The sequence below is a fragment of the Lissotriton vulgaris genome, chromosome 9 (assembly GCF_964263255.1).
Source record: "Lissotriton vulgaris chromosome 9, aLisVul1.2, whole genome shotgun sequence".
NCBI classification, from domain to species: domain Eukaryota; kingdom Metazoa; phylum Chordata; class Amphibia; order Caudata; family Salamandridae; genus Lissotriton; species Lissotriton vulgaris.
The window spans coordinates 428,137,815-428,154,994 of record NC_141697.1 but is presented as its reverse complement, the minus strand read 5'-3'; positions in this window follow the sequence as shown (position 1 = coordinate 428,154,994).

Sequence of the window (17,180 nt, the reverse complement as noted above, 5' to 3'; positions counted from 1 at the left end):
CACCTGTGCCTTGGACACTGGCCCTGTTGCTCTGCTGTGCTGGCCTCTCCCCTGCCATGGACACTTGCCCTGTTGCTATGCTGTGCTGGCCTCTCCCCTGTGCTATGGACACTGGCCTTCCTGTTTGTGTTTCACCTGTGCATGGTATATAGCATTTTTGCATCATTTTGAGCCTTGCTGTTGTCTACTATTGTTGTACCGCTGCATCTGTGCAATATGTGAATAAATACAGTTACTACTGGTGTGTGTTTTGTCGGTGTCCTTGCTGATTTCAGTTCTGTTTCTGTTCGCATTTGATTGCCTGTGCACCATGCTCCATGTATCACTTCAACATTGCAAGGCTCTTTGCAGCCATCATAATTTTGGGCAGGGGTGACAGGGTCTTAAGTCCATTCTGAGCCTGCAAATTGTGTGATCTGTGATTGGTATTTTACCTGGCATGCAGTCATCTTGTTAGTGATTTGCAGTTGTTGCCTACACTGTTCACATGTCTGGTTGGGGGACACTGCCAGCACAGGGTGTGATGCTGTGCAAATGTATCGAAGCTGGCTGGGATATGTAATGAAGTATGTGTGTGGATTGCTTTCTGTGTGCCCAGCCTTGTATGTGTATGGTCATCTTGTGTTGGGCCTTGGTCCTGGTGCCATGGCCTACATGAGATGCGTGGTGTTGCGTGTAGCAGAGGTGTGCAGTGTGAAGGGTGTGAGTTTGTAGTGGATGTGTGTGTGCCCCTATGTTGTGTGAGACACACATGTGTCACCCAGGAGTTGTATGCCTGTTTGTTTTGTCTTGCCCTGGGTAGAGGATTGTATGTATTTATGTGAGCTGTTTGTAGTGCACTGTGCTGTGTGTTGGTGTGTCCATGGTGTTGTGTGTGTCTCCTCCTTGTTGTGTTTGTCAGTTTGGAGTGTACAACGTGTGTGAGTTGCACATCAGTGTTGTGTTTGATTGATCCTCAATGTGTCTTGGGTGTTTTTGTGTGAACTGTGTGGCCCTGCTGCTCCACACTGGCATTGTGTTTGTGTTTGTCATGCATTGCAGGCACATGGTGGTTTTGGCACTCCTGTATGGCATGGTGTGTGTGGTTTTAGGCCATCCCCTATATGTGCCACTTGTGCCTGCCCATCGTGGGTGTTACGTCCCTCTATTTGGGTGTGGTGCACCCCTTACATGTCTGCTACTGACATGCAGGCTGTTTGACTTAGATGTCAGCTTTCCCCTTGGTTTCCATGTGTGTGTGCCTACCCATCACTTCCTGTCGAGTTTCCGCCTGCTCAGGCTGGGCGGTGTTTCCGCTGCTGTGGGTCTGCTTGTTTGGGCCATCCTAATTTGTCGAGCGGGGCGGACGTCATTCGGCACGGCGGAGAGTCTCGATTGCCTCCCGCCGCTGCGGTGGCGGGCACACTTTGATGGCGGTGCGCGTCGCTCCGCGGGGGACGGGAAATTACCTATGTTTACCTATCCTAATGTGGTGGACACAAGCTGTTTTTCCGCCCCGCCACCGCCCGACATCCTAATGGACCCCTTAATGTAGCCAACGGGAGTGCTCCTTAGTAATCAAGTATCCGGTTTTACAGTCAAATTAAACTGTAAAAATAAAGAAGAAGTATTCATGTAGTCCCAAGGCACTTTACCGGCCTTCAAAGTTTGTAATGTTCAAGCAAATTACATAATGGAACGTAATTGTTTTTGACCATGATACAAAACAGACACTTCATCCTGGAAGATATCAACAACAGAAGAAACGATATTGTCCAATGTGTAAATTCGGGAAGAAAGGGTGTTAATGCTGTTACCAACAACTGCAAGCACTTTTTCTAAATTTGCTTGGGCTAGTTCACGCAATCTAGAAGCCACTTCAATTTGAGACAAACCTCATTGTAAACATATACCCATCATTTCGTTCTGTCTCCCACAGGGCCCTTATCAAAGTCATTCACATCAACATCTTCAGTTAATTTGGATAAATGGAGTTTGACTGTCGCTAAGGTGGAATGTCTGAGCCAGTTATGACATAATTTGCCTACTGAATAGGTAGTAACAGAATGATCACTTTGAAAACGGAGATTTACTCTCACCTGTGTTTAGCCAGGGGTCAGACCCAGAAAAAGATGTTGGCATAAATCGGAGCTTTTTTGCCATAATAACCAACCTCGGGAATCAAAACTAGAAATGTTAAAAGAAGAATTCAGCAACAGAGACGGTAATTCACTAACGGACAAATCTGTATGATTGTACCATGTTGGGTATTCTCCTAAATCAGGAAAAGAGGGAGCACTTAATTTTTTAGAGGTAGCCAACCCAAAGAAGATGGTCTGTGAAATGGTCGAATTAAAAAACAACATATGGTTCGGGATGAGACATGCACGATGCAAAGCCTCAGTGCCTTTTACCTGCCAGTCTTTAGAACCCCAAACAGATTTAAGATTGATAGTAGCTTTCAACAGTTCATAGCCCCCAACTGCTAATTGGTCACAAAAGGACTTAGAATATAATAATTTAGTGTGGGTCAGTCTAACTTTGGAAGAGGACTGGCCAGTCATCTTAAAATAAAATGTGTCAGGATTGGATTGATTAAAATCAGTAAAATATGTACATTTTTTCAAAAGAGATTTTGAGCTGCCCTCAACGGTAGCTGGACAATGCTCCCATTGTGTATAATTAACCACATTCCTAAATGGTTTAGCTCTGTGCAGAAAATGGTTGCTGAGTCCAAATATAAATCTTCAGCATCAAAAGCAGCATAATACTTCAAATCAGAAAACAGAGCCTCTATGGCCTGGACATCCCAATCATCAGAGTGTATATTTTGTTTGACCACATCCCCCATTGAAACACATAGTACATTGGGAACATTAATAGCCTATGTGGGGCCATGGATTTGAAATCTAACAGCATCCCATACAATCCCATTTAAAATGGGCCAAGCAGTGATATTAACAAAAGTCTAGTCCCTCTTCTTGATGTGAGATGAGGAGTGGGGTGCCAAAGTTCCATCAATTAACTGAATTGAAGTTCTTTCTTTAACATAATGTCCATTCACCAAATGGAAAAAATACACCACAAATCCAATCGACATGAACAAAAAAAAATTGAAAAAAGCATCAGCCAAATGTAAGTCCAAGGGGGTATTAAAAAGTGTTTCTTAAACTAAACAACAAAAATCTAAATTTTCGATGGGGACTCTGATGCAACAGAGTCAGTGTCAAATGAAATGCATGACTGCTTATCTGCAGATGTTTGCAAATCAGGCAACAACAAGTCTGTAGGGTAGGTATACTCAGTCTCATCAAGGGGATCACCAGCCGGTGTATTCAATAAAGGATCAGTAACTATAGGCATCACGATGGCCACGTCAGGCCTAGTGGAACTCACCAGAGCCAAAACAGAATTTCTCAGCATTGCTGGACAAGAGACCACTAGAGTCATACTAAGAAGAATCGGCCACTCGCTGTAATTTGATTTGGTCAATGGAGATGTACCTTTTTTCTTTGCGACCAGGAAGTGGAGGTAAAATGACCGTTCTTGTACCCTGCACGCCAAGCACAGGAACTGGTGCACAATATGAGGGGCAAAACTCCTTCTTGTTCTCCACCTTGTCTCGGACCAGATCACCAACTTGGGGTAGCCAGCCAACTACCGGAATCTGAAGAGCAGCATCAGATGTGGAGGGCAAATGTTCCTTTGCAAGACTGTCTCTGCTCTTTTGTAGGTCCTGTAACACAGTACAATGATCATCTATGTAAAAGGATGCGGCAGACACCGCCATGTCTAGACCCTCAAGGTCCGTAACAAACATTTTGATGCCAAAGAGAATTTTGTATGGGGTCCACCCACCCAGAGACCTTCTAGGGAGATTATTAATTGCACGCTTCACGCTATAGAGATGGGCTAGCTAGTTCCGGCCTGTACCTAAAACCTTAGCTGTCCAGGATTGCTTTAAGTCACGGTTCATTCGCTCCACAACACTATTGGCCTCAGGCTAATATGGAGACAAACATTTGACTTGGACCCCCAATGAACACATGGCATCCTTGAACGCCTTAGAGGCAAACGCTGGACCCTGGTCCGAATGGAAGGTACCACATGCAAAAATTCCCACAAAGACACGCAAATCCCTGATGACAGTGCAGGTATCAGTACTCCTTTGTGGCCACACCCAAACAAAGCATGTGCACGAATCAACTGCAACTAAGATGTACTTATACGCAGTATCAGAGGAAAAAGGACCGCAGTGATCTAAATAAACACACCCAAGCGGTTTATTAAATATGCACAACTGTGTCTGGGGTGGGCGCGCAGCAGTTGAACTTTTAATCTGCTGACATACGTCACAATGAAGGACATAATCACGCGTCTGTTTGTACAATCCAAGCCACCAGTAACGCTGTTGAAGGAGAGATACAGTAGCTGACAGGCCATAACCTCGTGCGCTGCTGTTATCAAGGCTTGTCTGCGGTCCTCGTTGGGAATCAACCTCTCACCAACGTCGTTAATTCTCACATAGGGAACTTTATCAGTACTTAAAAGATTAAAGTATTTAGAAGGGAAAACTCTGGGGTAATTACCTCCCTTCTCTGTTGCGGCAATAGCTGCCAAGATGTCATCATCAATCTTACTTTTGGAGCATGTAACTGCTGCTACTAAGTATATTGCAACTGCGGTCTTCGCTGCTTCATCAGCAAGACAGTTACCAACAGCTTGTACCCCCACGCGTTGGTGACCAAGAGTATGAATTACAAACACGAGTGGGAGCTTTTCTTTAAGCTCAGCCACTCAAACACAAAGCATTTTGTGTTTAATCATACTACCTTTGGAATCGCGATAGTCATTCTGAGTCCAAAGGAATAGATTGCCATTGTAAGACTGAACACATTAGTAAGAGTCATTCACAATAAGAGTAGTCACACAAGGGTCTGCGTATTCCAGTGCAAGCACCAGCGCATGTAGCTCTACCAATTGGGCGGTACAGTCCCCTAATGTCTGTGTATGCACGACATCAGACTTGAACATTTCATTCACCATAGCACCAACCACTATTGCGCAGGCCGCAAAATAAGCATGTTTTGAACCCGTCGCTGGTTGCGCTGATCCGTCAGTGTAAATTATACAATGGAAGTCCTCCAGCGGGCGCATGGTCAGAGGAGCGAAATAAACGAATTCATACTGCAAATACTCTTGTGTTTGCAAAGAGGAGTCAAAGATAAATGTGACATCCAGAGACGTCAAGGAAGTGGCCCATTGTATCCACCTCGGGTGCAAAGCTTTCGAATTCGGTACACTGGCTTTCGTCACTGCCTCCAAGGCAGGATGCGGTGTAACAACCAAAATGCGTTTCCCCTGTGACAGTGCCCGTTCTTTAAGAATCGCCATCTGCACTGCAGTCAAAAGCACCTTAGCCCACTCTTCTGCAAAATTCAGGGCCTGCTCCTTCGCACTGTGTGCGCAAAAGCAGGGAGGATTACCTCCTCCACTTGCGAAGCAGACAGAACAAAGGGTGGGGGCCAATCAGCCTCTGCTAACAAAATGTTATAGGTAGTAGTCAGATTTTCCCAAAATACCCCTTTTATAGTACGTTGTATGTCACCTTCAATTAAGAGTACTATTTCATAAAGTCTTTCAGGGGGAGCCACTCTAGTGTCAGCTGTCTCAACAGTAACGAAAGTGTCAGTTACCATCACCTTCAAAAATAGACGCAATGCTTCCCGCACTACTGTCATTTATGCCGCACTATCTAACAGCGTCAGCGCCCATGTCTGGTTCCGAAGCTGTGTTCTCACTATCCGTGGAATACCTCGCTGTTAAAGCGGCAACTTTCTTCTTCTGAAACTGGGGTCTTTGACGCGGTGAGTCGTCTTGCTTGCCTTTACCGTCGGTCTTGTGGGCTGCTTTCTGCTTTGCTGGGCACCCCGACCTTTGCAGCGTTCTCCTTCACTGGCGGGTGAGACCAATGTATCCTGCAAAGATCGAGGAGAATGGTGATCAGGAACCTGAAAACGATCAGGTGACTTAATACCAGCTTGGTTGCGCAAATCATATGTGCGCTCTGAAGACTCGGTACTGGTGAAGCAGGACATGACCCCTGTTTCTGTTGCTTTTTCCCCTGTTTTTTATTCTTACTCCAATTCTGCTTTGGAAAAGAGGGGCGTTCATCTTCATCAGAAGGCGCCACCGTAGTTTGCTTCTGCGCTGCTGTTTTAGCAAAAGACTTAACACCCAAACTATTGCGGCTAATGGTTTTATAAGCATCAGCTATGATTTTCGGTAACTGCCGGGGCTTATCGGCTTCGGGGACTGAACGTATACCTGGAAGCTTACAGCATCCCCCTTGACATTAGCAAAGACGAGATCGGAAACAACCTTAAACGCTCCAACGAGTCTCATTCCTAATTCAACAGCCACCTCCGCCCGTGTTCATCTTGGACACGCTTAATGACGGAGGGTAGGACAGCCATAGATGGAGTGCCGAAGCACTTAGTATAGACTGTCGCAAATATCTTACCCCAAGTCCCACAATCAGCAACCTCAGATATTAAGTCTTTATTCAAACTAATCATTAGTATCCTGTGTTTCTCAACAGGAGATGTATTAGGAAATACTTCTTCCATCTGGTCAAATTTCTCAGCAAGCCAAAAAGGTAAATCATCCTTTTCTTGGGGCCGCTTGCCCATAACCGAATTAACTAAGACGAGATTAATTTTCATCCCGGACGGTCCAGCTGGTTGCCCCGCAGCGCCAGGCGGTCCTGCCTGGACATGGCGGGATATGTGTTGCACTAAAGCCCTAATAACCCCTACAGCAGAGGTATACAGGACTCTAAGTTCCCCAATGGGAACCATCAAGTAACGCTGATGCCGAATGAACCCTGCCAAAACAGGCCAAGTAGCTCCAGGGATGGACAAAGGACCTAATCTCACTACCGTTACAGACTGGGGAAGGGCGCCATTAAACCAAACTCAATGCTGCCAAGCAGAAATCGGAATCTCTTGTGTCCTATAAGGAGCATACTCCATAGGCATGGAAGTGTGAGTGTAAACATGAAATGTATTGCTATCTGCATTCACCGCAGTTAATGTAACCCATGAATAGAAAATCTCAAATGGGTAAGCCGCCTCAGCACTCACCACAAAAACGACTGCCATGCCCTCCAAGGGGTCAGCATATGTCTGCAAATGATTGCGGACAGCCATCCGACTGTGCTGGGGTATTTCAACATCACCCATAGCAACACAGTAGAGAAAAAGTACAATGCAAATTAAATGTAGAACTAAGGGCAGTAACTCAAGTAGGAACCTGTAGTAATCTTAGTAGTATTTCTATCAACACAGTTTCTAAAAGGATATCTCTATGACAATGGAATGTTGGAATGTTGGATGTTTGAATAATCACTGTACCACAGTCCAGTATCCTGGGAGCTGTGGAGGCTAACGGTCAATAAATTTGATGTCACCTTACCTGCATGCCTCAGCGTGGTCACTTCAATTTGGCGACGAGAACTGACCGTTAGTGCCTCCATCCACGCGTGCAGTTTAACCCTGGGCAGAGCACTTCGCTCCGCCCACGGAGTGCACATAGTGTTGCCTACTACGCGATTCGGAAAGTAGGCATAGTAGGCAACACTACGCACACCCGTGGACAGAGCGAAGTTGCCCCCCGCCCGCCTCCCTACCGCCCTCTTCTACACCCCTAATTTGGATTTTTAATAGGTTAAAAGGTAAAGAAAAGCACTTACCTTTTATGGGGCGTCCCGGGGCTTCATCTTCTTCTTTGCACCGACTTCATCCAACCAAATGTGCATGCATGGGCGAGAAATGCGCATGCTCATTTGGTTTGGAAGAAGTCGGCGCAACGAAGAAGATGGAGCCCCGGGACGCCACATAAAAGGTAGGTGTTTTTCTTTACTTTTTAACCTATTAAAAATCCAAATTAGGGGTATAAAAGAGGGCGGGAGGGAGGCGGGCGGCGTGTAGTGGGGCTACGCGAAACGCGTGGGTGGGGGTAGATTCATGCCCACTTCACGAAGCTTCGCATAGCCCCACTACGCCCACTACGCCCAGGGTTAGTGCAGTTCTTCTCGTCGTGCTCAAAACTGTGTTTTCAGGCTTCCAGTCTCTTCTGTGTAGGACAGAAGTTTTCTGTTCAAATTTGAAGAGAATTGTTTTCTCTGTATTCTGCATCCTTACACACACCGATGGGATCCTGGATCTCGGTGCTGTGTTGAAGAAGCTGTCAAACACGGAGCGGAGAAGAAGTGATTTTACTTTTAATGCCCGGTCTGGGAACACTTTGTAAAAAAAAAAATTGAAAACCACGTGAGTTGTGAAGATATACATTAGATTCACACTGTAAGTATTGGTTTTCGTATTTTTTTAAAGACTCGGAACTTAACTCTTGGTTCTGTACAAGGATCGTTCCCCTGTCAGTTGGTCATTTTCTTTTGGACACCGAAGTTGCACAGTCAAGTGTCAGTGTGCAATTGATGACGTCGTAGAATTATTCAAAGGATTCAGCTGATGGTGACGTTAATCCTTTTGTCACGCACTCATCCAGGCAAGTTTGTTCTCTGTAGTTACAAGGCTACGTCATTTATTACTTCAATGAGCAGCTGCAGAATCTTTAACTAGTGGAAAGACAACTCGCATGCGGTGTAACTGGATTTATGTATGCGCAGTTGGAGGAGCTTAAAGGTGGTGGAAAGGCAATGCGCATGCTGTTCAATTGGATTTGTTAATACGCAGCTGCAGGAGCCTGAAGGTGGTCGTAAGGGCAACGTGCAGGTGGCTCTCCGGTGGAAGTTCTTTCTCACTTTATTGGGCTCGAAGACATTTTGAAGCAGTAGGCTCAACAGTACTTCTTTCTCAACTTTTGCCATGGATAATCAGCAGAAGGGTTTTTGTCTTATATGAAACGATCTATATGTGGAATTTATTTTTCCTGAAATAAGCAAATTGAATTTCTTCATAAGAAAACTGATCCAGAGTGCTCAAGCAAAGGAATCTACTTCTTTAATGGATTTGGAGCGTGGTTATTTTAATATAACAGTAAACATAGGAAATCACACTTTATCTCTTGTGAGAGATAATTTATTTATTTATTTTGTTGAAAATTTTACTCAATGTGAAGTGATAGTTTTATTCTAATGTGTGATGTAACAGACATTATTTATTAATCTTTACATGTATTTAAATGTATATTTCATGACTTCACTTCACATATGTTTCTTTTAGTGTTTACAGGTTGTATTAGTGAATTGTTTTTTGTGTGAGTAATATATATATTCTTTTACGAATATGCAGAATGTGCAAGCGCCACCTCCATTTTTACAGCTCCCAGGTGATCCTTCTGTCAAATGAAAGGTTTGGTACAGGGCGTTTGAAAAATATTTAGGAGCAATTGGTGGTAGTAGATTTAGCGCACAAAGAAAACATTTCATCTGGAAACATAATCTAGGGTTTGAAGGGCAAGCTGTCTTGGAGCATTTTGACCCTATAATAGGTAATTGAGGGTGAGGATGAGATAGATGAGTTTCAAAAAGCTGTTAGAATGTTACAAAAACAATTTGATGAAGAAGGCAGTATTGTAGTTGCTAGACACAAATTTTTCACAAGAACTCAGGAAAAAGATGAAAGTATTGTTTCTTATGTAGCTGCTCTTCGTATACTTGCATCGGAATGTGAGATTGAAAATTTTACAACACAGCTCATCCGTGATCAAATTGTTGTTCATACCAACGACAGAAAAGTACAACAGAAATTACTTACTCTAAAGAATCCTACTTTACAAGAAACTATTTCTATAGTTAAAAGTATTGAGTTGTCACAAAAGGAGTCAAGAGAGTTAAAACCAGAGACAAACCTAGTTGGAGTAATAAAAGATGGTGGTGACAAGTATAATAAAGGACAGATTGTATCCAATAGACCACAAATGGATCTTAAAAGTTCAAAATATGTGTTTAACAAAAATGAGAAGAGGGCTACTTCTTTTAAAAATGTGTGTAGTAAATGTGGTTTTCCTTCCCATTTTCCTAACGCAAAGATTTGTCCAGCTAGGTCTGCTAAATGTCACAAATGTGGTAAAATTTGACACTTTGCGAAAGTATGTAATGTCAAGGGAAGTGTAAGTGTAGTATATAATGAGGATGATAAATCTAATGATGCAGAGTGTGAAGTTGTTAGTTCATTATCTGACTTAGTGGTTGTTGTTCATGATGATGCTGAAGATTGTGTTGACCCAGTGGTTGAGATTATTGTGGATGAAAGGCCTCTTCAACTGTTAGTTGATTCAGGGGCATGAATGAAAATGATTACTGATGAGTTGTTTGAGAAATCCTGGAGTGATAAACCACTTAATCCACCTGATAGAAGCCCTGTTTCTTATGAGGTTAGGAAAATAGAATTATCTGGATTTTTCGAAAGTTCTCTGGTATTCAAGAATAAACATATTTTTGGAAAGGTTTATGTAGCTAAGAAAGGGCTCAACATTTTAGGGTGGTACCACCAAGGATTATTTGGTATGACACTCAGACCAGGTACTAAAGAGCAAGTGTCGGTGGTTGAAGAACACAGTTGTGATGAAAATAAATTGACAGTACTTCAAAATTTCCCAAAGTTTTTGAAAATAATTTAGGCACATCAGTGGATTCCAACATTGTATTAAAGTAAAAGAAGGCGCAACTCCAGTTAAACATAAATTACGAAATGTGCCTTTTAGTATTAGGGATGATCTTTCAGCTGAACTTCGGAAAATGTGCGAATCAGGGGTCATTGAACCTATAGGATCATCTCTTTGGTTTTACCCATTGGTTGTCACGCGGAAAAAAAATAACAGTCTTAGGGTCTGCATTGATTTACGCAGTTTAAACAGAGAGATTTGGGTTGATTCACATCCTCTCCCTCGTATTGATGACATCCTGTCCAAGTTTTCTGGTGCTAAACTTTTTTCTAAAATAGATCTAGCATCAGCTTATCATCAAGTTAAATTAGACCCGGAAATTAAACGCATAACTGCCTTTGTATCACCCATAGGTACATTTCAGTTTAGGAGGATGTCCTTTGGATTGGCTTCAGCAGCCTCCGTTTTTCAACGCATTATGGAGAAGGTGTTGGAGGGGGTTGCCAACACGGTTGTTTACCAAGATGATATTTTAGTGGCAGGTAACAGTAAGGAGTCTCATGACAAAAATCTTTTTTGTGTTTTGGAGAGGTTAAATTCTAAAGGTATTGTAGCAAACAAGCTTAAATGTGTTTTTGGCGTGCAATCTATTGAGTATCTGGGATATCACATATCGGGTAAAGGAATTGTACCCAGGGAAGGTCTTATTCAAGCTATTGTTGATGCTCCTTCTCCTTCCTCTAAAGAACTTGCCTCTTCATTCCTGGGTATGTGTGAATTCTATTCAAAGTTCTTCCCACATTTTTCATCAAAAACGGTACACATGAGAGAATTACTTAAAAAACTGTTTTTAAATGGAATGAGGATTGTGAAAATTAATTTATTTGCATTAAGAAAGATTTGGGGTCTTGTAAGATCCTCACTACTTTTGATTCTAATGTAAAATGTACTCTTTCAGTTGATGCCAGCTTATATGGTCTGGGAGGAATGATTTCTCATAAGAAACAAGGGAAAGAGTATATAGTGGGGTTCGCTTCACGGGCTCTGCGTCCGAGTGAAAAAAACTATTAATTTATTGAACGTGAGCTTTTGGCGTGTTGTTGGGCAGTTGAGAGATTTAAGTGTTTTTTGTGGGATAAAAGTTGTAATCTTCTCACAGACCATAAACCTCTTGTTCCCATCCTTGGAGGGAAAATAGTAAAAGACCATACTCCAAGGATTGCCAGGCTTAGTTCAAAATTGTTGCAGTACAAGTTCGATGTTGCACATATTTCTGGAGGAAAGAACATTAGGTCGGATTTTCTTTCTAGGTTTCCTCTTCCTCTTTCTAAATATGATCATGGGGAAAATCATGATGAGGAATGTTTAATTGCTGCTATGGATGTTTGTTCTATAGGATGTTTTACAGAAGATGAATGGTTTACTGCGTTAGAGTCTGATGTGGTTCTCAAAGCTGTGAAGGGATACATTGTTTCTGGTTTGCCCAAAGAAAAACACTTTGAGAGTCATTTTCACTCTTATGCTAAGATAGCTGATGAGCTCACTTTGGAGGAAGATGGTATGATTATGAGAGGCGAAAAATGTGTTCCTCCAGAGTCACTGAGAAGTCGTATTATTGACTTTGGACATGAGGGACATCTTGGACAAACTAATATCAAAAAAAGAATTTGGGCATTTTATTGGTGGCCTTCTATGGATTGTCGAATTAAGGATGTTGTGGAAAGTTGTTTGACTTGTTGTTCAAGTGATAAGGTTGTAAAAATTGTTTCATCGCCCTTACAAGAGGTTATAGCACTGGATGGTCCATGGTTGAGACTGGCTATAGATTTTGTGGGACCATTTAACATTCTTCCAATAAAATATAAGTTTGCTTTAGTTGTAGCTGATTACTTCAGTAAATGGTGAGAGGTTCAATTTATGTCTGATCCTAACTCACAAGAAGTCATAAAATGTCTTCAGACTCTATTTGCAAGAGAGGGATTTCCAAACGAAATTGTTTCTGATAACGGTGTACAGTTTACTTCTAAAGAAATGTCGAGTTTTTAAAATCAATCTGGTATTGTTCATATGCGGAAGGCTCTTTATCATCCGCAAGCAAATGGTTTCATTGAGCGCACTAATCGAATCTTGGTAGAATGTATACAATGCTCTATATCATCCAAAATTGATATAAAGGAAGCTATTCAAAGCATGTTGTGGGCACACCGTAAAACTCCAAGTGCCATTACTGGCTTGAGTCCTTTTAAACTCCCTAGGGGTAGAGAAGCTTCTTTTCATCTGTGTCCTCCTGCTTGGATGAAAAAATGGGGCTCTAATATCAAAAGTTGTGTGTCACATGATTTGTCTGAATCATCTAGTAAATCTGTTTCGAATAAACTAATTGATTTTAAATCCAATATTTCAGTAGAGGATTGGGTCAAAATCAAGTCTCCCCACAATGTACCAAAAGGTTTATCTAAATTTGGCTCTCCAGTCAAAGTTGATGCTGTGTCTCACTATGCTGTTAGAGTCAATATGAAAAACTGGTGGAATCTCTCAGGAGTTTACAAGCTACCTGGAAAAGTTATTTCTCAACTTGGTCTTATTTCTGGAGAGAAAGAAAATGGACTTATTTTTTCTCGCAGGTTGAATTTGAATTCTAATGATACATATTTGAGATATGTTTCACCACGAAGAAGTGGTAGGATTCATGTTACTCCTAATCACTTAGATTTGTAATGATATTGTATTCTTTTGCTTTTGTTAAATTTCCCTTTTAGTATCACCTCTACTTTTTTATTTTTTATTTATTTATTTATTTTTGGGGAAGAAGAGATATGTTGTAGTAATCTTAGTAGTATTTCTATCAACACAGTTTCTATAATGATATCTCTATGACAATGGAATGTTTGAATGTTGGATGTTTGAATGTTCACTGTACCACAGTCCAGTATCCTGGGAGCTGTGGAGGCTAACGGTCAATAAACTTGATGTCACCTTACCTGCATGCCTCAGAGTGGTCACTTCAGAACCTTTTTAAATGATCAAACTTGAAAGAACCTATTTAACTATAGGTAGTTTAAACATCAACACTGTCAACCAGAAACAACAGCCAGGGTGTCGTGGACACTACTCGAGTGTCTCAAAAATAAGACCACTGAGTTGGGTGTGCCATGTTGCAGGGATTCTGCTCACACACAGAACTGCGCACAGAGACCCAGGACATCAGTGAATTGTGATGGACCAAAAAACTCACCTCAGTACCTAGAACCCCTAACCGACTAGCATCTGTGTCACATTAGCTCTTCGCCCTATAGCAAAGATACCAATGATTAGACAACCGAGAACATGCTACTTAGGTTACTCTCAGGAATGGTGGAAATCAAGAACACTCTTTCGTTATATTCTCATACCAGTCCACAGCATGGGTAAAGAAAGAGACACAATAAAGTTAAAAATATTTATTTTAACACCGTGCTCTAAGATGCAGTATTTTTTTCACAACCAATTTTATTGAGCAAACGAGCAATAAAAAACGTGGCATCCCCAAGACCGAAGAACACCACAACAATATCAGTACAGTAAATCACATAGGCAGCAAATGTTTAAGCAGGTCTTAAGAATAGGCTCAGTATGAAAAACCCCCACTAACCCACCCTACCCCTTAACCCCGACCCCCCTAACCCCAAAACTCCCCCCCAACCCCCAACCACACGTGTACATATAGCAATAGAAGAAAAATGTGCAGGGGCAGCGCAACCGGAGTGTTACTGCTTCGGGCCAACAATGTCACTGCCTTCAAATGTCCTCCTCTCGCTCCGCTGGGGGATCCAGGGACAGACCCCGGTAGTCGGCCCACCGCTTCCAAATCTTGTAGTGTTTGCGCAGGCAGCCCCTCGCCTCAAAGATCGGCCTTTCCAGGCCCATGAAATAATCCAGCCCAGCTTTCCACGCAGACAGGGGGGGCCCTCACCGCTTTCCACGCCCGGGCCAGATCCCGCTTGGCAACAACAAGCCCCAAAAGCAACAAATGGTGCTTATATATGTTTCCCCCAATCCCATCCATGATGTGCAACAATCCCAGCCGATGTGTACGGGGAAGGTCCCAGCCCAGGACCTCGGACAGACAACACCACACACCCCTCCAGAACCCAGACAACCGACCACACGACCACACAGTATGTATCAGAGACCCAGGCACCGCCCCACAGCGCAAGCATTCCGGGGATGCAATCAACCCAGCTCTCCACAGCCGTTCACGAGTATAATAAGCTCGATGCAAGTATTTAAATTGGATGAGTCGGAGCCGGACCGCTATGGCGGTTCCACGTGGGGATTCTAGCACCTCCCTCCAATCGTCCTCATCGAGAGGGCCAATGTCCACCTCCCATGCCGCCCAAAGAGAGTGTAGGGTAGAGGAGCAATGAATGACCAGCATCTGATATATCGGGAAACCTTTCTGTCCCCCAGATCCCCCATAAACACTTTTGCCTCAACCGGGCTGAACTCCGGTAGGGAGTCCAGGCCGGCGATGCTCGGGGTGAGGGCATGGCGCAGCTGCAAGTAACGGAAGAACTGGGACAGAGGCATTTGGAACTCTGTACGGAGTTCCTCAAATGATTTAAGGGTGGCGCCGGACATGACCTGGCCCAGTAGCGTAATACCTATGGCTTCCCAGCCCTCAAAGCCGGTCAGGGCCGCCAGCTCCGGGAGCAAACCATTGTGCCAAAACGGCGTCTCGGCCGTTAACTTGCCCCACCAGCCATGCGGCGTAGGGCCTGCCTCCACACAGCAAAGACCACTCTGGTAACCGATGGCAATACGCGGCGCAGGCGAGCTGAATATAGTATGGTGTGGAGTGTATGATCACCCATGAGCAACCGTTCCAAGGCATACGCCGGATCCCCCCTATCACTGTACCACCATTCATTAAGAATAAGCAGTTGGGAAGCCTGGTAGTAGGAGAGGAGGTCCGAGGTGGCCAGGCCACCACAATATGTAGACAAGAAGCATGTCTTCAACGCCACCCTGGCCGCACCGCCAGCCCATAGGAATCGACCCAGCACAGAGTTAACTTGACGAAACCACTGTGGGCCGATAGGGTACGGGAAATTCTGAAGTTGATACAGGAGACGCGGAAGCGCCACCATTTTGAAGATGGCCGATCTTCCAAAGATGGTAAGCGGCATCCTGGACCAAATCTTGACATCAGCCTGGACCCGCTCCCACACTGGCAGGACACCACGAGCCCAAGCCACGACGCGTGACTCTGATAGGAAGATGCCCAGATACTTCAGACCATCTGTCGCCACCCGCAGTCCCTCAGGCCAGGGGTCAGTCACAACTCCGCCGCCCAGCACCCACAGGGTCGATTTATGAAGGTTGAGTCGAAGACCAGCGATCTCGCCAAAGACGCGCATGACCTCCAGAACCCGGGGACCCGAGCGTTGTAAGTCGGTGAGAAAGAAGAGGACATCGTCCGCATACAGTGCAATCCTATCCACCAGGTCGTCATTCCAGACAAATCCGCACAGCTGAGCATCCGCCCGTACCCGGGACGCCAGGGGCTCCATAGCAAGGGCGAACAGGTACGGGGACAGAGGGCAACCCTGCCGGGTGCCCTGACCAATGCGAAAACGCCCGGATGTGGCCCCGGCCACTCGGACCGAGGCCGTGACGTTGGTGTAGAGCAAGCGTAGGTACGACAAGAACACTGGACCCAGGTTAAGGCGGGTCAACAGAGTAAACAGGTATGCCCAGCTCACAGAGTCAAAGGCCCTGTCCATATCTGCCAGTAAGAGTGCCGCCTGCTCATCTCGAGCGCCCATGGCGTCAACCGCCGCCTGCGCCCGCCGAATATTATGACGAGTGGCCCTACGGGCATGAATCCGGCCTGGTCAGGATGGACCAGGTCAGTAATAAGGGGCAGCAGTCGGTTCGCCAAGGCCTTAGCCAGAATTTTGGCCTCAATATTTAAAAGAGAAATGGGCCGGTACGAGTCGTGTCTGTCCGGCGCCCTGCCCGGCTTCAAGAAAACCACGATTTCGGCATGGCGCCAGTTGGGCGGCAGTTCCCCTTGGGCCCGCGCCGCCTCCAGCGCGCGCCTATATTGAGGCCCCAGCTGGAGGTGGAACTTTTTATAGAATTCGCATGGGTAGCCGCTCGGGCCCGGCGCCTTCCCTGTATTTAGTTGTCCCAGGGCCTCCCCGAGTTCCTCAGCCGTGAGCGGGGCGTCCAGAGTAGCTCTGGTCTCATCTGAGACGGCCTGTGGCAGCAGGTCGTCAAGATAGGCGGAGATCTCCTCAGTCTCCAGGTGGTCCCGGGAGGCGTACTGCGTCTCATAATAATGGGCAAAGCTAGCTGCGAGCATGTCTGGGTCTGTCATAACCGAGCCGTCTTCCGCTGTAAGACCCGGCAACGCGAGAGGCTGGAAGGTCGCCTGGCACAACCTGTGAAGCATTGTACAGGACTTGTCACCCCACTGATAAACCCTGCTACGCGTGGCGTGCCACGCCTGTCTGGCTTCGTCATATAGGACCGAGGCGTACGATTGCTGGGCCTGCAGGAGCTGCCGTATCACGTCCTCGTCG